The sequence below is a fragment of the Coloeus monedula genome, assembly GCF_965178545.1.
Source record: "Coloeus monedula genome assembly, contig: HAP1_SCAFFOLD_212, whole genome shotgun sequence".
In the NCBI taxonomy this organism is placed as follows: domain Eukaryota; kingdom Metazoa; phylum Chordata; class Aves; order Passeriformes; family Corvidae; genus Coloeus; species Coloeus monedula.
Window position 1 is genome coordinate 219,556 of NW_028120714.1, and position 22,487 is coordinate 242,042.

General features: G+C 54.6%; 1 pseudogene across 1 annotated transcript in view; it reads right to left on the reverse strand.

Annotated features, from left to right (window-relative positions):
* LOC309585743 (olfactory receptor 14J1-like) overlaps positions 1 to 22,076 on the reverse strand; it is a 62,447-nt pseudogene extending 40,371 nt beyond the window's left edge. Inside the window, exons 1-2 of the transcript in view lie at positions 22,019 to 22,076; positions 970 to 1,878 (exon numbers count right to left, since the gene is read on the reverse strand). The product of the transcript in view is annotated as an olfactory receptor 14J1-like (transcript). The remainder of the gene's footprint in view (positions 1 to 969; positions 1,879 to 22,018) is intronic.
* Positions 22,077 to 22,487: the final 411 nt, after the last annotated feature.

A 22,487-nucleotide genomic window follows, 5' to 3' on the forward strand; every position in this document is an offset into this window, starting at 1 on the left:
CTCCTGCAGGGGAGGGCAGAGGCCAGTGCTGGGATTGCTGGTGGCAGGGGCTGGTGTGGGACACTTGCCCTGGGCACCTTCCCAGGCTGTGCCCGGAACAAAGGCACAGCCCAGGCCCTGCTCTGCTGCTCCCTCAGGTCCATCCCAGGAGCTCTGGCAGTGCCAGGACACTGCTGCCTGCCCCCCCTGCACACTCCCCCCTGCCCCTGGGCACTGGGGTTTGCTTTGCCAGGGCATTCCTGGGGCACATTCCTGACAACAGCTCTGGAGGAGAGCGAAGCCTTCCTGCCCTGGCCCCAGGAGATGCCCTTTGCTGATGGAGCTGCTGTGCTGGAGCCCGGCTGTGTCCCAGCAGTGCCCGTGGCCTGTCCCTGCCTGTGCTCACAGCACGGACACGCAGCAGGACAGTGACCGAGCTGCCCGAGCACTCCGGCCTTGCACCCTCAGAAGGGCTGGGAAAGGGAGTGTGGAGCTGGGAAGAGCAGAGGTGGGAAGAGGCTGGGCCATTGTCCCTGGCCATGCTGCTGTGCTGGGAGTCTCTTCCCTCCAGCTCTGCCCACAGGCACTGCCCCTGCAGAGCCAGAGAAGGGCTGAGGAACAAACCTTGGACACAAAGGTCAGGGCAGCCCCTTGTTTATATTCAAATGCACAGGGAAGAAGCCTCCTGAAAGTCTTTGTGTTTCAAAAGAAAGGTAGATGTTCATGTAGAAATGCTAGGAGTAGTACTACAGTACTTTATAAAAAGCAGAATAACACCAGAAAAAGAATAAGAAAAAGCACCAATGAAAATATGGACAAAGAGGAAAAAAAAGGCCAAGATTGTAAAGAGTTACATTCTGAAGGTTCTGGAGCAGGAAAGAGAGAGTTTATTGCTTCTGAGAAGTATCCTAGTCATCATTTTCCTCGCATGGCAGAAGAAAATAGAAAGATTTTAACTTGTGAAAAGTATCCATTTTCCTCAGGGCATACCTGAGCTCCTGATTCCTCAGGCTGTAGATGAGGGGGTTCAGGGCTGGAGGTACCACCGAGTACAGAACTGACACTGCCACATCCAGGGATGGGAGGAGATGGAGGGGGGCTTCAGGCAGGAAAACATAACAGAGCTGAGGAACAGGGAGAGCACGGCCAGGTGAGGGAGGCACGTGGAAAAGGCTTTGTGCCGGCCCTGCTCAGAGGGGATCCTCAGCACAGCCCTGAAGATCTGCACATAGGAGAAAACCATGAACACAAAACAGCCAAAGAGCAAACAGGCACTGACAGCAATGAGCCCAAGTTCCCTGAGGTGGGATTTGGAGCAGGAGAGCTTGAGGATGTGTGGGATTTCACAGAAGAACTGGCCCAGGGCATTGCCCTGGCCCAGGGGCAGGGAAAATGTATTGGCCATGTGCAGGAGAGCGTAGAGAAAGGCACTGGCCCAGGCAGCTGCTGCCATGTGGGCACAAGCTCTGCTGCCCAGGAGGGTCCCGTAGTGCAGGGCTTTGCAGATGGACACGTAGCGCTCGTAGCACATGATGGTGAGGAGGAAATCCTCTGCTGAGAGGAAGAACAGAAAGAAAAACACTTGAGCAGCACATGCTGAGTAGGAGATGTGGCTGGTGCCCCAGAGGGAATTGTGCATGGCCTTGGGGACAGTGGTGCAGATGGAGCCCAGGTCGGTGAGGGCCAGGCTGAGCAGGAAGAAGAACATGGGGCTGTGCAGGTGCTGGCCGCAGGCTCCGGCGCTGATGATGAGGCCGCTGCCCAGGAGGGCAGCCAGGGAGATGCCCAGGAAGAGGCAGAAGTGCAGGAGCTGCAGCTGCCGCGTGTCTGCCAATGCCAGCAGGAGGAAGGGGCTGATGGAGCTGCTGTTGGACACTCGCCGTGTCTGGCCATGGGGACCTGTTCATGGAGAAAAGTCAGTGACAGCTTAAGGGAAACGTCTCTCAGCAAAATCAAAGACATGCCCCACAAATCCTTCTCCTGTCACACACTGACACCTTATGGGGATTCAGAGTGTGGCCACAGAGAAGGGCTTTGGCTGGCGTGGGGCCTTGCGAGAGACGGGGCGGGCCGGGGCCATGTCTGGCAGGAGGCGAGACAAAGAGCAAGAGGCGAGACAAAGAGTAGGATAGTTAATGGGAGATTGGGCGAGGAGATGGTAATCTGTAGCCCTTGGAGATGTAAAACATAGAACCTTAGCAGCTGAAGTTTGTAGCTGCTGAACTGCTGGTTTGAACAGTATATAAAGATGGGACTTGTGCGATAGAATTTGGCTTTGCATGCAGCCGGCCAAGTCCGTGTTCGATCACCAACAACACCCTTCTGTTTTTCTAGCAGATCTTCCTTCAGCTCCAGCCGCAGCCCTGGTTGGTGCTGGCTGAGTGTGACATGAGTTTCAGGGCAGTTGCTCCGGGGGTTTTTATAATTCAGCCTTGCTGTGCAGAAGTGGGAGGGGGACAGGGACCTGTCCTGGTGTTCCACTTTGAAAGCCCAGCTAACACAAGGGCACTCCCAGGGCCCAAGAACAGGAATGGCAAAAGCTGTTAAAGTGTTCTAGAGGTTTTTATAGCTCCTCTTCATCTCCCCTGCTGACTGTTTTTGGATGTCAGAAACACTCAGCATTTCTGCTGCCCTCGGGGAGAATAGAGCGAGTTCTGTGAGGCAAGGTGGTGAGTGGAGAGTGAGGGGAGGTCACTCTGTCACTCTGTCCTGTTCCAAGATCCTCTGGCCTTTCACCCTCTTCAGACAGAGGATAATCACCCTCCCATATTTCCCTTAAAAACCATCCCAATGCTGCTGAGAGCAGATCGATCCACCACAGCCCATCAAATGTCCATCCCCTTCTCGAGCTCTCAGCCCCACACTGGTAGCCAAATACACACATGGCTCGTTTCACCAACCCAAGAGCCCTTTCTCCATCATAAAACTTTTGTGTCTCACTGTGGGGCTTTCAGGTAACACCAAGATGCTACACGACCTGTTTGTGCCCTGGAGGCAAGCTCAGAGCTTAGGGGGAATCCTCAAGAAGAAAGCCAAGTGTCCTAATGATGGCATTGGATGTAGGGAGATGGAGCTCCTTCCCTGGCTGCATTGCCCACAGCCGGGCTCTGGGGCCAGCGTCACCCTGAGCCAGCTGTGCCCCCTCCCAGAGCCCCCAGGGCCGGGCAGCTGCTCCCAGCCCTGTGCTCTGCAGAGGGAACTGGGCCCGGGGCTGCAGAGCTGCCCCACGGCTCTGCTGCAGCTCTGCCTGCCCAGGAGGGGCTTCACGCCTTGGACCCCCGGCCCTGAGGGCAGAGGCTTGGCTGAGGGAGAGAGGAGGGGAGGGGGCTTGTTCAGAGGGAGGGGCTGCACTCGAGGGCATCCTGTGGAGGTCTCTAAGCTCTCCCTGCCACAACATTTCTGCCTTTTGTTTTCTCTCATTGCCTGATCTTCTCTCTGCTTGCTGAAGATCTTCCTCCCGGAGGTGTTTCCCTGTGCCTGACCTCTTCCTGCCAGCACTCACAGACCCCATATCTCTGTGCACTCTCCTTGGCCCTACAGAAACCTGCCTGTGTGCAGGGCACTGGCTGGGGACAGGTTCTGTTTGCAGCTGGGAGAAAGGACAGCTCAGACTGAGCCCGGTGGGTCCAGCAAAGGTGATGCCGGTGCGGTGCATGGGCAGAGGAGTGTCTTGAAAGCACTTTAGGAAACTCCTGCAGAGCACTCAAGTTACAGTTCCGATGCCTTAGGGACTCTTAAAAATGATGAATGCCTTTATCACTTCCCCCCTCCCATTCCCCAAGAGTAGGAGACTGAAAACAGTCTCAGGAAATTTCATCCCTATAGAAAGGATTGTGTTGGAAATACTACTGGACTGAGCTGAAGGCCTGAGCATGTCCTCATGTTCTACACCAGAGATACTCAGAGAATGCACTTCCTGAATCCACAGTCAGTGGCATGTTCCAGCTTGAGGAGATCACTCCTGGAACTGCAGCTGCACTGTCCTGCAGCCAGAGGCTTCCTGTGTCAAGGGCTGGGAATGATTCTCCCCCGGTCACTTCTCAGCATCTTCCCAGCCCTAACTGATGGAACCCCTCTGTGCCTCTGTGCTGTGCCCGCGCTGGCTGCAGGCAGTGCCCCAGCCGCCGGAAAGGCAGATCCTGTCCCTCCCTCATTGCTCGGGACTCTTCCCGGGGCACTGGGATGTGGGCATGTGCAATGCCAAGGACAGGACCATGGGGTGGCCCCTGCCATGCTGCTGAGCAGGAAAAAAGAGGCAATGAGGCCCCAGGGCTGCAAGGGTCACTTGTCTCCCAACTGGCCTCAGGGGCAGGGCCAGCAGCCCTGGCCAAAGTGCTCCAGAAGTTGCCTCTGTCAGGGCCTTTCAGCTTCTGCACACCCCTCTTCCCTCTCCGGCCCAGGCTGTCCCACGGTGTCCCTGCCCTGCGCCTCTGTCCCTGCAGGCTGTCCTCATCCCCCCGGCTGCCCCACCTGGCTGGCCCCTTCCTTTGCTGGCAGCTCTGTGTCCTGCCTGCCTCTGCCTGGGCACACAGAGCCTTGGGCTGCTCCAGACTCCTTCTGGGGGACGTGTTGCACCACTGCACTGCCCGGGGAGAGAAATTCCTTTCTCCTGGTGTCCAGTTTGGACCTCCCCAGCTGCCCTTTGCATTAATTCTTTCTTTTGCCGGCTGTTCTCTACTGTGTCAAAAGGATCCACCATCTCTGAAACCACCCTTCAAGCCCTCCCAGGACTCTCCTCCGCTGTCCTCAGTCTCCACTCCACTGAGCACAGAGCTCCTTTGTCCCTGTGTAGTGATCATGTGCTTGAGGCCACGGGCACCTGGACAAGAAGGTCAGTTCTTTTCTACAGCAAGGAAACCACAGAAGCCCAGTGTTTTGAAGGCAGATGAGAGGCAGCCACCAGAGGCCAAGGCAAGCCAGACCTGTGTGTCCTTGCAGCTTCTGTCTGAAAGCAACCCTTGGACATATGGGGAGTTTTGGAGGTGGAATTCCATTTCAGCTGTGGGTGCCTGGACCGGAATGACAGTTCTTCTCGCCAGGAAGGAAAGGGCAGAGCCCCAGTGTTTCAAAGGCTGATTAGTGGTGGCTCAAGGAGGCCAAGGCCAGCCAGACCTGTTTGTCTTGGCAGCTTTTGTCTTGGAGCAATCCTTGGATAGATGGAATTTGGGAGGCCAAATCCCACTTTTGTCCATGGACGTCTGACCCATAAGGACAGTTTTTTTCCACTGGCAGAAAAGTGAGGAGCCCCAGTGTTTCAAAGGCAGATGAGAGCTGGCCCTCAGGAAGCCAAGGGAAGCTGGACATTCCTGGCAGCTTTTGTCTGGGAGCTATTCCTTGGATAGATGGAATTTCAGAGGTGGATTCCCAATTTTGGCCATGGATGGCTGGACTTGAAAGATGGTTTTTTCCATGGGAAGAAAAGCACAGCCCCCCTGTGTTTTGAAGGCAGATGTGAGGTGGCCCCTAAGAGGCCAAGGCCAGCCTGAGCTGTCTGTCCTGGCAGGTTTCACATGGGAACAATCCTCGGATAGAATCCAATTTGGAGGTAGCATCCTAATTTCAGCCATGGGTCCCTGGAGGAGGACATTTCTTTCCCACAGAAAGGAAAGCACGGAACTCCAGCGTTTCAGGGGCAGAGGAGAAGCAACCCTCAACATGCCAAGGTCAGTTGGACCAGGCAGGTGGCCCCCAGGAGGCCGAGCCAACCAGACCTGTTCCACGCTCTTTGCAGCCTTGGGGCCCTGCAGCATCACAATTTTGTTCCCCTGAGGCCCAGCAATATCACAGTGGTCTCCTTGGCTCTGCAGCGGCACAAAGGCCCCTTGCTTCCATGAGGCCTTGCTGTGTCAAAACGGTTTCCTTGGTTCCATGGGGCTGCAAAATAACACAATGGCCCACTGGTTCCATGAAGTCACAGAGTGTCACAGCGGTCTCCATGATTCCATAAGGTCCTGCAGGGTCACAGTGGCTCCTTGGTTCTATTGGGCTTCCCAGGATCACAATGGCCCCTTGGTTCCACAAGGCCTGGCTGTGTCCCACTGGCCTTTTGCTTCCATGAGACCTTGCAGTGTCACAATGGTTTCCTTGGTTCTATCAGGCCCTGTGGTGTCACAATGGCCCCTTGATTCCATTGGGCCTCTTACTGTTACATAGTTCTTAGTTCCGTGACGCCCTGTAGTGTCACAGTGGTCTCCTTGGCTCCATGGTGCCACGCAGTGTCACAACGGCCCCTTGGTTCTCTGAGGCCCGGCTGTGTCACAATGGCCCCTGGCTCCCATGAGGCCCTGTGATGTCACAATGGTCTCATTGGTTCCACGAGGCCCTGCAGTTCCACAATGGCCCTTTGGTCTCACAAGGCCTTGGAGTGCCATAATAGTCTCAGCGGGTTCCCCCGCTGCTTCACAATGGCCTCCTTGGTTCCATGATGCCCCGTAGCGTAACAATGGTATCCTTGCTTCCACACAGTCAGAATGGCCCCGGGGCCTCCTGGAGCCCCACAGTGTCACTACGATCCCCTTGATTCCACCAGGCCCTGCCGTGCTACAATGACCCCTTGGTTATACAAGGCCCTGCAGTGTCACAATGGCCCCTTGCTTCTGAAGTGTGCAAGAGCCTAATACTAAGAGAAAGGCTCCAAAAAACGCTGCGTCATTATCACTGCTCAACACCTGAAAGGCTTCAAAAGTGCTTCGTCATTAGGGCTGCTTATCATAATCACTTTTGAACGCCTGGAAACTACGTGCCGTACGGGCCGTGCATAGCCCGCCTTGAGGCCCATAAAAAGGAAGGCAAAACTGGTGCAAAATGTGGAGGTGAAAGCAAAAGGTAGAATCCCCGCCCTTTGCCTTTCCCCCCACCACCACCATCGCCTGCTGCCAGACACCCTGAGGCCTCCGGGAGCCGACGCCGCCCGCCTGGGGAGCACCCCCCAATCCTTCACCCCTGCACTGAAATCCCGAGGGAGTTGTGCAACCCCTAGCCCTGCTCCTTCGTCCCAGGCGCACCGAGGTTCAGCTGCAAGCATCGAGCCTGCATCTCGGAGGATGGGCCGCCGCTTTCCAGCCAAACTGCTCCAGACATCAGAAGAGGCAGATAGGACCCTTCAAACAACAGGAAAAAAAAGGCAAAAACCTCTCCACTTCCCCCACCCTGTCTCAGCAGCAACAAAGGTAGCACAGTGTGGTGCTGACTTATCCTATGCTTTTTAGAGTAACCTTGGCTTTTCTAACTTTTCTCTACTTTTCTCCTTCTTTCTCTTTGCCTCTCTTACCATTAGATAAACAGATACCCATTTTTTTGGCACCAACATTTAATCTCGTTTGGTTTTAATCTGGTCTTTGGGAATATTTTGAACCTTCAAAGTTCTTTCCTTTTATACTCAGAGATTTTGTTTTCTTTGCCCTTCTGGGTGTAAATCAGATAGTAACAAAGTGTCATAATGGTCTCCACAGTTCCATGAGGCGCCACAATGTCCCAATGGACTTTTGGTTCCATGAACTTTCAAACTGTCAGCAACAGTCTCCTTGGGTCCGCAGTGTCACAATGGACCCTTGGCTCCATGAGGCTCCGTAGCGTAACATGGACGCCTTGATTGCATGAGGTTGTGGAGTGTCACAAGGATCTCCTTGGTTCTGCGGCCCTGCTGTGTGACAATGGGCCTGTGCTTCCATGAAGTTCTGTACTGTCAACCATGATCTCCTTGCTTGCACAGTGTCATAACTGACCCTTGGTTCCATCAGGTGCCTGGCCTCCAACAGCCTCTAAGAGACCCTCATGACCCCTCAATGTCCCTCACAGTTCCCCATGGCCCCTCATGGCAGCTCACAGTCCCTCACAGCCCCTCACAGTTCATGGCCACTCATGACCCTTCACAGCCCCCAACAATCTCTCATGGCCCCTCACAGCACCTCAGGGCCCCTCATGGCCCCTCACGACTCCTCATGACCCTTCACAGCCCCTAACAAACCCTCAAGGCACCTCACAGCCCTTCACAGCCCCTCAAAACCTCTTGGAGATCTTCTGCAGCCTAAGTAATTTCTGTGTTAATCCCACTGAAACAACCAAAAGTGGAGTAAAAATAAAGAAATTAAGCAAAGAGGTCTAAAGCTGCTTAATTTTACTGGAATTTGGGGGTGAATTTGGGGTTCAGGGGAATATTTGGGAGGATCTGAGTGTTGTGGAGCCACGAAGCCAGGCAGACTGGGACCACAGTCTCACAGTTGTGCTGGCAAAACTTGTCCACCTGAGCCCATCTGTTCTCCAGGAATTCCAGTTGTCTGTCTCAGTCCCTGCCCTGAGTCTCCCCCTTTGGGGTGTGGCCTCCAAAGTGCCCAAATCGCTGCTGAAGTGCCGGAGCTGCTCTGGGCTGTGGATGTTCCTGTCCCCCACCCTGTCCTGGTCGGTGCCATGGGGTGTGGGAGGGGGTCTGGGGGCGCCTTGGGGGACTGGGATGGGCTTTTATGGCCCTTGGAGCGGTTTGAGGTGCTGAGACAGGGTTTGGGGGCTTTTGGGGCAGTCTGTGTGGGAGTTTTGGGGTGTTGGCAGGGCTGTGTGGCTTGGAGAGAATTTGGGTGGGTGTTGGGGGAGATGGGTTGGGAATTCTGTGGCTTTTGGGGCCATTGCTATTGCAGGGAGTGGTTGGGGGAGTCCTGGCCAGGAGCTGTGGGGTGGTTTGAGGGGTCTGGGAGTGGCTGTGGAGCTGGGAGGGGGTTTTAGGGCAGATGTGACCTCCTCCCCAGATAGCCAAACTCGCCCCCAGACCCCACCCCCAAGATGCTGCCCGGGGCTGGGGTTCCATGTTGGGGTTCATCCTCCTGGCGCTGCAGGAGAAGGTGAGGGGGGGGTCCCCAGGGGCTGTGTGTGTCCCCCCAGAGTGAGTGTGACCCCCCCCCCCATGCCGGTGTCACCGCCTTTTCCCCGCCCACAGGGCTCCTGAGCCAGCCCCTGCTGCCCCGGGAGGGAATTTGGGGAGGGGGCAGAGGGGGTGCGTAGCCCCCGCCGGGGGATGACCCCGGCCCAGCGCCCTTCGTTCAGCACCGAGCTGGGCTTGGGGCCGCAGGAGGAAGAGGCCGATGGGAAGCAGATCCTGCAGGGGGGACAGGGCTTGGGCTCAGGGCAAGGTCCTGCCCTGCACACCTGGCTCAGGTGTGAGCCTGCCCCGGGAAGGGAGCGGGACATTGCCATCCCCAGGGATCAGGGCTGGGAGCAGCGCTGGGAGCACGGACATGGAAATCCTGGGAGCCACTGGGACCGCCCTGGGGGGTGAATGATCCCCCCCAGCACCTTTCCAGGCCGCCCTGCGAGCTGAGAAATGCTCGCTGGGCCTCGGCCTTGGCCAAGAGCCCCCGGGCTCAGCTGCTCTGAGCTCAGGCGCTGCCGGCTCCCGCAGCCCGCCCAGGGCCGCCCTGCCCATGCCGGGGCTGTGCTGGAATTCTCTGCTGCTGCTGGGCCACTCGGGGGCTCTGGCCCAGCAGGAAAGGTGACCCTGAGCCAGGAGCTTTCCTTGGCCGCAGCAAAGCCTCGGCACGGAAAGACCTTCCCAGCGCTGTGCCCTGGACCGGGAGGGATTGTGCCACCACAGCTGTCCCTCCATTTCTTCTGCCAGGCAGCTTTAGCACATGGAAAGTGGAGAAGCCAGAGCTGCCTCTCAGCTTTCCACAGCGCCCGCAGAGCTCCAGGGCAAGGGCCTGGCCCTGGCTCGGGGCTGGGCCGGGGCCAGCGGCAGAAAATCAACTTGCAGCTTGGGCCCCGCAGCAGGGAGGAGCAGCAATTGCTGGCTGAGAGAGACTCTTGCCAAGGGCCTGCGGGGCCCGGCCCCAGGGAACGGCTTCCCGCTGCCCGAGGGCAGGCTGAGATGGGATGTGGGGCAGCAATGGTTCCCTGGCAGGGCGCTCAGGGCCTGGCCCAGGCTGGCCCCAGAAGCTGCGGCTGCCCCCGCATCCCTGCAAGTGTCCCAGGCCGGCTCGGCCATTGGGGCTTCCTGCCCAGGAGGGCTGGGCTGGGCTGGGCTGGGGCTGCTGAGGGCGGGATGGGCTCTGCCTGAGCCAGCTGAAGGCTGCGCATGATGAGGCCGGGGGGACCCCGTTCCTCAGTGGGTTCTGGGGTATCCCACATTCCTGAAGGGATCTCAGGGTATGTCCCGTTCCTGAGGCAGTTTTGGGGTGCTCCCAGTGCTTAGGGAGGGGTTGTGAGAGGGGGGCTCTGTTCCTTGGAAGGGGGACCTATTGTCAGGGAGCCAGGGAGCCTATTTTGGGAAGGATGCTGCTGTTTCTGGCAATGTTGAGAGGTTCTGAATGGGCTCCTTTTAGGACTTGAGGTGAGCTCATAAGAACAGCAAGGGCTGAGGAGAGGTTCCAAGCTCCCATTTGGGATGGAGGGATTGAGCGGGTGCCTCCAATCAACTCAATGCCAGCCCCAATGTGTCGATGGCAGCCCCAAATGGCTCGATCCATCAGCCCCAAGGCCCGGCTGTGGGGAGTCAGGAAGCACAGAAGGGGAATTGGTGTCCAGGAGGGGTGGGGTGGGATGGGATGGGGTGGGATGGGGTGGGATGGGATGGGATGGGATGGGATGGGATGGGATGGGATGGGATGGGATGGGATGGGATGGGTGGGGGTGGCATCATTGAGGTGGGATGAAATTTGGGAGGAATGGGGTGGTTTTGGCACTTGCAGTGGGGCATTTCAGGGAGGGAAAGCAGGAGCTGCTTTTGGGGAGGCTCCTGCTGCTTTTTTGCAGTTTTGGGGCCTCTAAGTGGCTTCTGGGAGGTTGCAGTGAATTTGGGGAAGGTGCCGTAAACCCCCTGCAATTTGAGGGGCTGAGGTGAAGTCCCCACATTTTGGGAGGGTGAGGGGGTCCCAATTGGGAGGGGGTCCTGCTGCTTTGCACCCCTTCAATGGGGCGAGAATTGGCTTGTGAGGGAAGGGAGGAAGGAAGGAAGGAATTCGGAAGGAAGGAATTCAGAAGGAAGGAATTCGGAAGGAAGGAATTCGGAAGGAAGGAATTCGGAAGGAAGGAAGGAAGGAAGGAAGGAAGGGAGGGAGGGAGGGAGGGAGGGAGGGAGGGAGGGAGGAAGGAAGGAAGGAAGGAAGGAAGGAAGGAAGGAAGGAAGGAAGGAAGGAAGGAAGGAAGGAAGGAAGGAAGGAAGGAAGGAAGGAAGGAAGGAAGGAAGGAAGGAAGGAAGGAAGGAAGGAAGGAAGGAAGGAAGGAAGGAAGGAAGGAAGGAAGGAAGGAAGGAAGGAAGGAAGGAAGGAAGGAAGGAAGGAAGGAAGGAAGGAAGGAAGGAAGGAAGGAAGGAAGGAAGGAAGGAAGGAAACAATGTAAGCACTGAATGAAACAAAAACAAAGGTAAATAACTGATTTGTCTTTTGAAAAATATCAATTCTCTCTGAATCCAAAGTTGCAGAAGACTTTTCACTCCACATTTGGGTTTTGTTTTCATCTCATACTTTTTATGGTTCTTTTCTTTCTTCTCTTGTTTTTAATAGATAACACCTGCTAGGAAAGGAATGCAGAGCAAAATGAGACCCATTTCTGGCAGGCAATGAAAGTGTGGGCTCCTGGTGTGGTTCCTTTTGTGTGGATCCCTCATCTCTGCGGCACGGGGGGAATAGCAGTGCTGGGAGACAGCAGCGGGCTCAGGAGCATCCCGCTGTGGCAGCTCTGAGCAGGTGGCACATGTCCTGCTCTCCTGCTGCCCTCCAAAGCACAGAATGCATGGGCAAGTTTAGGCACAGCTCTGGGCACAGCCAGCATGGCCTGGGCACGGGAACGGGGGGCAAAGCGGGTGGGATCCTTCTGCAGCTGCCTGGGGGTTTCTGCTTTCTGTGCCCAGAGTGCCAGGATGTTCTGAAGAGGTGCTTGTCCATGCAGCCCTTGGCCAGGCCGTCCTTGGAAGAGCTCTTCCGTGACCCTTGGCTGCAGGGTGTTCATGTGCCCTAGAGGATGGCAGAGAGCCACGGGCACAGTGTGATCCAGGGGCCTGGCAGGGAACAGCCCCACCCATCTCTTGGCAATCAGTGGCAAAGCAAAGCAGACTCTTTTGTCCTGCCTGTAGCTCTGAGCAGGGAGCATCAGAAGGGAACACGCAGTTCTTGGGCTGCAGCTGAGCTGGAGGCCTGCTCTGGCAAGCCCTGGTGGCCACCATCCCCCCTGGTTTTGCTTGTCTGGTTCACTGATGGCTGGGGCCCTGGGCAGAACGCTGAGAGCCTGGTGTGGCCCCAGGGAAGGAGAAGGAGCCCCTGGAGAAGCTGTAGCAGGTGGGGCTGCTGCTGCTGGAGCCACCAAGGCCGAGCTCAAGGCCGACAACCTCTTCCTGGAGCTGGCCAGCGGCAGCTGAAGATGATGGCCTTTGATTGTGGCACCTTCTCCAAAGACACGCTCCACGGCCAGTGTGCAGGTGAGTCCAGAGCCAGGGGGATGCTGCCAGAGCTGGGCATGGCACGGCCTGGCCGGGCACCAAAGGTTCCCCCTTTGCTGGGGCACCTGCAGCCAATCCTTCAGTGGCTGCCAATACATGTGTGTCAGTACAAAGCTCTCAAGGGACTGATTAAAGCAGATAATTGGAGACCATGACTGCACAAACCTCTCAGAGACTCAAGTGTGGAAAAAGGAAAGTACCTTAGAAAAACCAGAAGTACCTTGAAGCACTAATGAACTGTTGTTAATGACCAAGGCTCTCAAGGGACTGATTGAAGGAGATAATTGGAGACTGTGACTTCACAAACCTTTCAGAGAGTCAGTGTCAAAAAGAGGTACTTTAATTACCCTGGAGTATCTGAAAGCATTAATGAGCCCCACTGAATATTGTTACTGACAAAGAATCTCCAGGGACTCATTAGAGCAGAGAATTGGGGGCCAGGATTGCACAAAGCTCTCAGAGGCTCCCAGGCAAAAGCCAAAGTCCTTTGAAAACCCTGCAATCCCTGGGAGCATTGAGGAGCCCCCAGGGCCATTCCTGACCAAGGCTCCCCAGGGACTCCTTCCAGCAGATCCCTGAGGCCACTGGGATGTGGGGGGATGCTGAGGGCAGGACAAGGGGCTGACAGTGCCCAGCCTTGCTGGGGCTGTGCCAGGAGGCCCCAGGGCCTCAGGACAAGGTATCTCCTCCCAGCCCTTGGTGGCCCAGACGCTGCTGTGCCCCAGGGCACCAAGGCTTGGCTTCTCCTGGGCACTGCCAGCCCTGCCAGGGCCCTTGGCCATGTCCAGCACAGCTTGTCCTGCGCTGTCCCACAGCTGCTGCTGTGTCCCTGCAGGCTGCACACTCCCATCTCGCTGCCCCGCCAGCTCTGCCCTGCCACTGCCAGCCCAGCCTGAGCTATGCCCAGCCTCACCCTCTGTGCCTTGGGCACACACACATGCCCTGAGCTCATCCTCCCTCTGGGTGCTTCTGCTGCCCCAGCGCTGCCCTGGGAGGGACATTTCCTCCTCCTCATGCCCAGTGTCCCTGCCCAGCTGCTCTGTGGGGCAGTGCGTGTCTCTGCTGCTGTTCCCTCCCTCGCTCCCAGGAAAGCTGCACCATGTGGGGCACGGCCCTTCCAGCAGCCTCCCAGCCCCTCAGCCTTGTTGGGCCCTTTCCCCTGAGCAGACAGCAGCAGCATCTCCGTGCTCTGCCCAGCATGCTCCTTTCGCCACCAAACTGCGGGAAAATAGAAACTGTCCAACACCATCTTTGAAGTGTCAGAGAATCAGGCCCTGTGGAACCAACGAGCCCTTGGGACACAGGAGGATCTCGTGTAACCCAGGGTCAGTTCTGCCACTGCAGATCCAAAGAGATCCTTGTGACACTGTGGGGCCTTGTGGAACCCTTCTGCCCTGGTCTCTGCACCAAGGAGACCCTTGTGCCACTGCGGGACCTTGTGCAGCCAAGGAGAGCATTGTGAGAGTGCGGGGCCATGGAACCAAGGCACCATTGGGACCTTGTGGGGCCTCCTGGACTCAAGGGACCATTGCCACACTGTGGGGCCTCATGGAATGAAGGGTCCATTGTGCCACTGCAGAGCCAAGGACACCATGGTTACACTGCGGGGCCATGGAACCAAGGCACCATTGGGACACCCCGTGGCCTCATCCTCTGGAATTCCAACACATCTGAGGGATGGCAGCACCTGCAGGCAGCACGGAAGGATTCTGGGGAGAGCCTTTGATCCCTGCTCCAAAGGAAATCAGAGAAAGAGCCCTGCTCAGATCAAGGCACCTTTTCCTTTTCCTTTTCCTTTTCCTTTTCCTTTTCCTTTTGCTTTTCCTTTTCCATTCCCTTTTCCTTTCCCTTTCCCTGTTCCTTTTCCTTTTCCTTTTCCTTTTCTTTTTCCTTTTCCTTTTCCTTTCCTGGTGTAAACTGTTGACCTGCCTGTAAGGTGCAGCAAAAGCTTTGCAGGGTTTGGTTCAAGGTCCCCAAGGTGGGAACAGGGAAGTGTTGGAGTCCCTTCTAAGAGAAGGCTTGGAGTCTTTGTGCCATGACTGCCTGGGATGCATGGAACAAGTGTGTTCTGGCAGACTCTGGGACCTCGAGAGCAATCCCATGCAGGAGCCAGCACTGGCCCTGCACCCTGGTGGGAGCAGCGTGGTGCGGATGGGAAATGGGCAGCTGGGTGTGCAGTGGCAACCTCGAGCCAGGTCCTAGAAGGCCAGGCTTTAGCTTTGAACAGAGCAGCACAAAAAGCAGAATGAATGACCTTGCCTAGAAATCCCTGAAGGACAAAGGGTGAACTTCTGGACTGATTTGAACTCTGGGTTTGCAATAATACACGCCCAGGGAGCCACATGGAAGGAAAGGGCACAGAGGTCTCCAGTGAGCACAAAAAGAAATCAGTCACCTACTGCAGAGTGTGCCAAAGCCAAAAGAAGTGGCCCTGATGCCCTTGTAAAGCCCATGGGTTTGGAGACTCCCCAGGTAATCCAGGGAATCCATTGGCTGACCAAACAGCTCAAGAGGGGGCTGCAAAAGCTCTCCTTGCACTAATACCTAGCAAAAACTGGAATGTTCTGCAACAACAACCAGATTCCAGTGATCAGGACAGGCAATCAGCCCCAGCAGCAGCAGCAGCTACGGAAAATCCCAGCAGGTGATTGGTAACCCCGTGTGGGCAGGTAATTGTAGCTCCACAATTAATGTAGAACGGAACTAAAACATCAGCAAACACAGGAGGAAATGGAGAATCTGGTGGCCAGTTTACAAAGGCATCTAGTAAGCACCAAAATGGCAAAAAATGATAGATCAGTTGTTGAGAAAGATGGGATTGGTTTTGAAGGAAGAAGGCTGCCTCCAGGGCTCGTTAAATGGGAATCACCAGGTGATTTTGGCCAACTGATTTTGCAGAAGTGCCCAGGCAGAAGGGGCACTGGCACATTTTGGCATTGGTGGATCCTTTTTCTGGATGGCCAGAAGCTTTCCCATGTGGCACCAACAAGCCAAGGGAAGTCTCAGAAGCTTTGCAGAAATGAATATTTCATAGCACTGGGACTAACTCTTGTAAGCCTTAAAAGGTGCATGGTTCTCAACAGATCATTGGGGCTGGACTCGCCTGTACATCCTTTCCAACCAGGAGATGCGGTGTGCACCAGAACCTGGAATTTTGGAACAATCCAGCCAAAGTGGAAGGGACCATCTCAAGTCCTCCTGGTAACCTACCCTGCACTCAAGGTAGAAGGAATCCAACTCGGGGTTCATCACATGTGGGTAAAACCAGCGAGCACACATTAAACACAGCAGAAACAAGACTGACTGACACCATGGAGTTTGGGGTTTTACATAAATCCTATTGTTTCAGGTATTGAATATGATTTTCTAAGGGGATACTATTTATTGGATCTAGATGAAGATGATCAATAATTGTGCATTTATAATAATAATAGAAACGATGTTCCTGACTTCTGGGAAGGGAAATGGGGTTTTCAAAGTCAGTGCAAGATGTTGGCAGATAACAGAATGTAACCCCTGTAACAGCTTGTTTGCCAACACCAAACTCTGCAGAAAATCCAGCTCTGTGGGGAGCTTCAGTCAGCAATTTGACAAAAATCTGGGAACGCGTGTGGGAAGGAAATAGCACCCAGGGCACCTGGACAGGGATGGAAGGAGAATATTCCTTACCATGGACACCTCAGAACAATAGTGCTGAGAATTGTAACGTTTCCAAAGCGGATCTGGAAATTACCTCAGGAAATATTGATCAGCTGACAGATTGCACTGATACCCCCTGGGGCTGTCAAATTCCAGCAGTATGGAATCACCCTCAGACAGGACTCTGGGAATGTTTCCAGCCAGTTCAGGGGTGTCTGGGCTGGGCAGGGAGCCCAGGCCTCCCACAGGACCCCTTAGAGGTGGGTATAAAATATCCAGATTTAACAAGGTCAAGGCCAAAGGATCCCAGGACCAAGGAAAAGTGGGATTGCCCTGGGACAGACACTTGAGCTGTTTGGAATGCTGAGGTCCAGCGGCTCCTGGCTGTGGCCCAGGCTCTGAGGCTGGGCTGTGTTTGTAGAAATGATTCTGCCTTTCTCAGGGACACGTGGGCTGAGCCAACAAACAAGGAGCCTTGGAGAGGCACAGAGTGTCAGCAGGACACGGTCAGATCCTTAGGAGCCCCAGGATGGGTGGGAAGGGATGGAATTTGGAGCACACGTTTGCCCTGGGAGAATCAGGAGCACCATGGACACTGGGGGTATGAACGTTCCGTCCCTCGTGCAAGGAGTCACCACCGGGAACCCGACTGTGGGGAAAGGTTAAAGGGGATGGAACTGGGAAACATCCCAGTGCGGGAACTCCAGCGGGATGGATTTTAGAATCCATCTCTGCTCCGCAAAGATCTGCCTTTAGGAACAGACCAGCCCCACACCATTGGGCTCTGCCAATGGGAACTTCAGTGAATGCAGCTCCTTTGGGGTTTGCTGAAATAAAGGAACAATTGCCAGCCCCAGCTAAAATGACCTTCCAGAGCAGATTGGCTTTAGCCCTATTGCTGCTACATGGACAGGGAATGTGTGGATTCTTGAACTGAAACAGCAACACTTGTTGTGTGCACATTCCAAATGTGATGCTGGATTGGATGATCGGGTAGAGAGGATAAAATCAGTTGCTGCATCCAGCAGGGAATTAAGGGGAGAGTTCAACAGTAACTGGTTGGATAAAATTGTTAGAGGACTTGGATTTTCCCTGACTGATGGTTGGCGTCACTTTTGCAAAGTCTAACTGGGACCACAGCACTACTTGTGCTTATGACACTTGCTTTGAGCTGTGTAAAGAACATGGTTGTGAAAGCAGCTGAGGAACTCGTGGGATGTGAGTAAAGGAGCAGAGTGAGGCTTCTGAAGGCTTGAAGGGAAGAGAAGCTTCACAGCCCTCCAAGGGGGGGAAATTTGCCAGATGAAAAACCATTTGCACCTGGTGGGTTCATACAATGCTTCTTCTCCAAAAGCCACTGGCCATGGACCCGCCCAAGGCTGATTCTGTGGGCAGCAACCAGCCCAGGTGTGCCAACTTTCACCAGTTCACCGGGCAGTCAGGGCTGGCTTTGGGGTCAGCGACCACCAGGGACCCCCAAGGAGACCCCCAGGGCAGAAGAAGGGATGTGCAAAGGGGTGGGGGAAATCTGCAATGATTTTGGGGCAATGATGATCGTGTGTGTGTTTCTTGTGGGACAATCTGGGAATGTGTCTGTGAAGCACAGTCTGCAAACAGGAACATTCCTGAACTCGGCACACACGACTTTGGGAGGGGCTCTCCCCTCGTGCATCCGGCCCAATAAAGAATGCTGCTGCTTCGTGCTGCGCTGGTGCTGAGGAGGTTTTGTTTCACTGAAGTTTTGGTAACACCTCTGTGCCTGTGTCACAGACCCACAGAGCAGCTGTGATGTCAGAAAGGGGCTGTGTGACATCACAGAGTGGGCTGTGACTTCACAGGGTATTGGTGTGACATCACAGAGAGGGCTGGGCCATCCCAGAACAGGCTGTGACATCACAGAGTGGGTTGTGACATCATAGGGTGGCTGTATGACATCATAGTCAGCTGTGACATCATGGAGCAGGTCTGTGACATCACAGAGTGGTGCTGTGACATGAAAAAGTGGGCTGTGACATCACAGCTTGGGCTCTGAAATCACAAGGCAGAGGTCAGATATCATCTAGCAGACTATGACATCACAGAGCAATTGTGACATCATAGAGGAGGCTGTGACATCACAGTGCAGAGTTGTGACATCACAGAGTGGCCATGTGACATGACAGAACAGGCTGTGACATCACAGAGCAATTGTGACATCACAGGGTGGCTTTATGACATCATAGAGTCAGCTGTGACATCATGGAGCAGCTCTGTGACATCATAGAGAGGACTGTGACATCACAGTTTGGTGGTGTGACATCACAGAGTGGCTATGACATCACAGGGTGGCTATGTGACATCACAGACTGAGCTGTGACATCAGAGATATGGCTGTGATATCACAGGGCAGAGGTCTGACATCATAGAGCAGGCTATGACATCACTGAGTGGTTGTGACATCCCAGGGTGGCTGTGTGACATCCCAGGGGGTTGGATGCCATGGCAACCCTCAGCAGTTCCAGTTCCCTTGGAAACCCCCCCAGGCCCCATTGCTGCAGTCAGGCTCCGTGGCCACTTGCCCGCAGAGCTGTGGCTGCCCTCGGCTGCCATGGCAGCCCTCAGGACAGAGCGGTGCCGGGCTGGTGCCAGCTACAATTGCAGTGACACTCGCTGATGCCCTCAGGTGCCACGGCAGCGGCCACAGGGACCCGTTCCTCACTTTGGTGCCACGGACACCAACGCTTGGCCCCGCTGCCATGGGCATTGGCACGGTCACCTGCACTCAGGGCCCGTGGCCGGGCACTGCTGCCATGGACACGGGCACGCAGCCCTGGGCCACAGGCGGCTGCCGTGGCCACCAGCCCAAGGTCCCGTGGCCAGGGCCGGGGCCATGGAAAGGAACCCGTGGAGCCGTGGTGATGCTGGGTGGCCATGGGGTGCTGCTGTGGCCTGGGCCACAGGGAATTTCCTTGCCAGCCCTTTCTCTGGGGCTGTGTTGGGCTCTGTGCTGAGCACAGCGTTGCTCACACTGAGATGGTTTTGTTCTTGCTCAGCTTGCACAGAGCCAAGGCCTTTCCTGCCCCTCGTCCGGCCACGCTGGCGAGGGGCTGGGGGTGCGGGGCAGCTTGGCAGGGATCACAGGCAGGACAGCTGACCCCAACTGACCCCAGGCATATCCCAGACCACAGGACATCATGGCCAGGGTATAAAGTGGGGGGAACAAGGAGGAAGGGGGGACATTTGGAGTGAGGGTTTTTGTCTTCCCAGGTAACACTCAGGCAGGACGGGGCCCTGCTTTGCTGGTGGGCAGGGTCAGCACCAAAGACACAGACACCAACTGAAGGAATTGTGCAATTTATAGAATGCAAAACTGCAGAGAATTACAAAAGTGTCGCCATGACCGCCACTGACCACTGCCCGGGCCAGCTCCTGCGGTGTGCGACAGGAGTGGGAGCAGCTGGAGGCTCTCGGCTTTAAAGCTGCTCCTCAGGAGTTCAGCTCTGCCCAGGGGAGCTGAAGCTCCAGGCACGGTGGCTGTCAGCAGTCCCGACGAGGGAGAGGATAAAAAGCAGCAAGGAGGCTTGCCACACGGGATAATGCAACTTTATCGGACGCAACTCCCAGGAGACAAGCCTCGAGCAACTCCAGGGAACCCCTTATAAAGGGAGGTGTTACAATGGGGATGGCTTAACTGGGGACCAATAGAAATCTCTAAGGGAGGGATATGGACGAGGATAGACATTTCCTTGGGCCAATAGCCCCAAGGGGAGGGGGGGAAAGGGATCACATGCCCCAATGGGGCATCGAGGTTTAGGGGATTTCCAAAGGGGGAGGTATCCAGAGGGGTAGGGTCTCGGGGGATTGACGGGGACCATATAAGGGTAAATTGGGAGGTTTCAGATGATGGACACTGAACCTTCGGGAACAACAGGAGGGGTTTGGGTGATTGATAGGGAAAGAGCTAGAACAAGGGGAGGAGAACAACCATGTAGGGAGCACAGGGGGAGCGGCTTGGGTCTGGGGCAAACCAACTGGGAATAGGAGTGGGGAAGGTAGGGATGAACCATTGGGGTACAGGAAACTTATATAAAAATACAATAAAGGTATTGCATCACCACAGGTAGCATGAAAATTGTTACGAAGGGCGCATGAGTTGAGATAAGGATTGGGAGAGAAACATTCTAAGTTCAAAACAGGCTCAAACTTAAAGGCATAAAGTAAATTTATTATTAACAGAGTAGGATAATGAGGAATAAAATAAGCCTTTCAAACACCTTTTTTCCCCTCCATCCCCTCCCTCTTTCCCTCCGACAGTGCAGGGAGACAGGGCCTGGGAGTGTTTAAGCCAGTTCATCGCTCGAGATCTTTCTTCAGTTCCCTCAGGGAGGGGAGTCTCTTTCTTCTTCTCTGCTGTGGGCTCCTTCCCAGGGAGACAGTTCTCTGTGCACTTCTCCAGCGTGTTTCTAATTTCACGAGTATCAGTCCTGCCCAGCCTGCTGTAACGTGAGTCCCTCCCACGGGCAGAACAGCCTTCCCAAAACTGCAGGCGTGGGTCATCAGTGCATGGGGTGTAGTCTTTTAAGGATCAGCTGCTTCAGTTTGGAAGCAAGGGGCCTCTTTCTCTATCTCTGGAAGCAGGAGCCCTCTCTCCCTGTTCAGGTCTCCCCCTGGATTACAGCTTTTGTAGCATCCACCCGCTCCGGTGTGAGCACCTTTTCCCACGGGCTGGGAGTGGATCTCTGCATCCCCCCGTGGACTTCATGGATCCCAGGGAGACAGTTTGTTTTATCCCAGTCCTCACCACGGCTTGCAGAGAAAATCTCGACTCCGACGCTGGGAGCATCTCCTGCCCCTCTTTCTTTCCACTGACCTTGGTGCTGCCAAGTTGTCTTTCTCTGCATGTCCTCACTTCCTCCTCTTTCTACGACTAGGAGGAAAGAACTGCTGCTCGTAAATGATGTGTAAACATGTTAAGAATAACCTTTCTATGCAGGTATTAACTAGTTAACATTATAACTGGGGTCAAAGTTCCAAGATGCTAATATAGCTTGAGTTATAAGATACCTGTATAATCTGGATCATAACCTCCTGTACAATGTAATAGCTGGTACAGGTTAACTGCTGCTCCTGAGTGCCATTGCCAACAAATGTCCCCAGTTCCAGGGTTTCTGCAGGGTTTCGCAGCACGGAGCAGTTGATTTGGTCTCGGTCGTGCCCCGGGGAATCGTTTGCCGTGTTTGCCCTGCCGGCCCCGCGGCCCCGCTGCCCCTGCGCGGGCGGTCGCAGCCGCCGCGGCGCCGGCGCCGTTCAGCGCCTCTCTTCATGCGGGGCGCTGAGAAGGAGAAGCCGCCGCCGCCGCCCCGGCCTTTCTGCTCGCAGCGCGGCTGGCTGGCAGCGGCCAGGCGGGCAAAGCTCGCCCTTCATCTGTCCTCGATCACTCACTGGCCTTGGGGAGATCCTTGCTAAGTGCTGCCCGGGAAGCCTGTGAAAACAGCAGTAAATCTGATTTTACCACCCGTGTGCTGTAATGCAGCCTCCAAAAGGAGCGATGCTTTTCTGCACCTGTGCACACACGTGTCTAAAGCACGTGAATCCTCCATTGGTTCCACATTCATTCTGAGGCTTTGCACCCAACTGTTGATTTTTTCCCGATATTGGTTATTTTATCTTCAGTGGTTGTAAATCAAAGCCGATCAGAGGAAACAAGTAATACAAAATTAAAATAAAAACCCAAGAACACCCACTGACAACACTGCAGAAGATTTTTTTATAGTATAGCTTTTATTAAATCTTCTGTCAGTAGATATGTTCCTCCTAATTCCTTTATGCCTTTTGAACCACAGCTATTTATCATTATTCCTTTTTAGTATTTATTATGCTTTTTAAATCCCATGTATAACAGGTGGATGCAATCAGAAGTAGTTTTCTATCCCAAACAGACTGAAAAACTCACTTCTTCATCCCAAAGAGACTAAACCCGGTGTGTTTGGCGTCCCATCTCACACAGCCGGTCCCGGTATCTCCGCAGGGGATTTCTGCCCTGGGGCAGCCCCGTGGCCATGGTGACACCCTGAAACATAGATTTAAAAGAAACATAAAGATTTTAGTTATAGGCTAGCTGTGTTGAAATTGGTTAGAATAAGAAAGAATTTGAGCTGGACTAGAGTTAATTAAAATAGTTAAGAGAGCTAGATTTGAAATGGCTTTTAAGATGTTAGTAATTGATTATTAAATAATTGATGTTCTGTCATTTGTGTGTTTGTTTAGCTGTGCTTAGAACGAGGAACAGAAATATTGATCAGTTGGTGTAGGGAACAAGGACAATTCCCAATTTCCTCCCTCCGTGGGAACCTATTCAAAAGTCAGGCAAGAGGAAATTTGGAGGTCACTAAAGTAATTAAGATTGTTAAAGTTCAGAGAGGCAAAAAAGGTCCAAGTGAGGGAGATGAGCTTACTTCATCGATCTGGGACC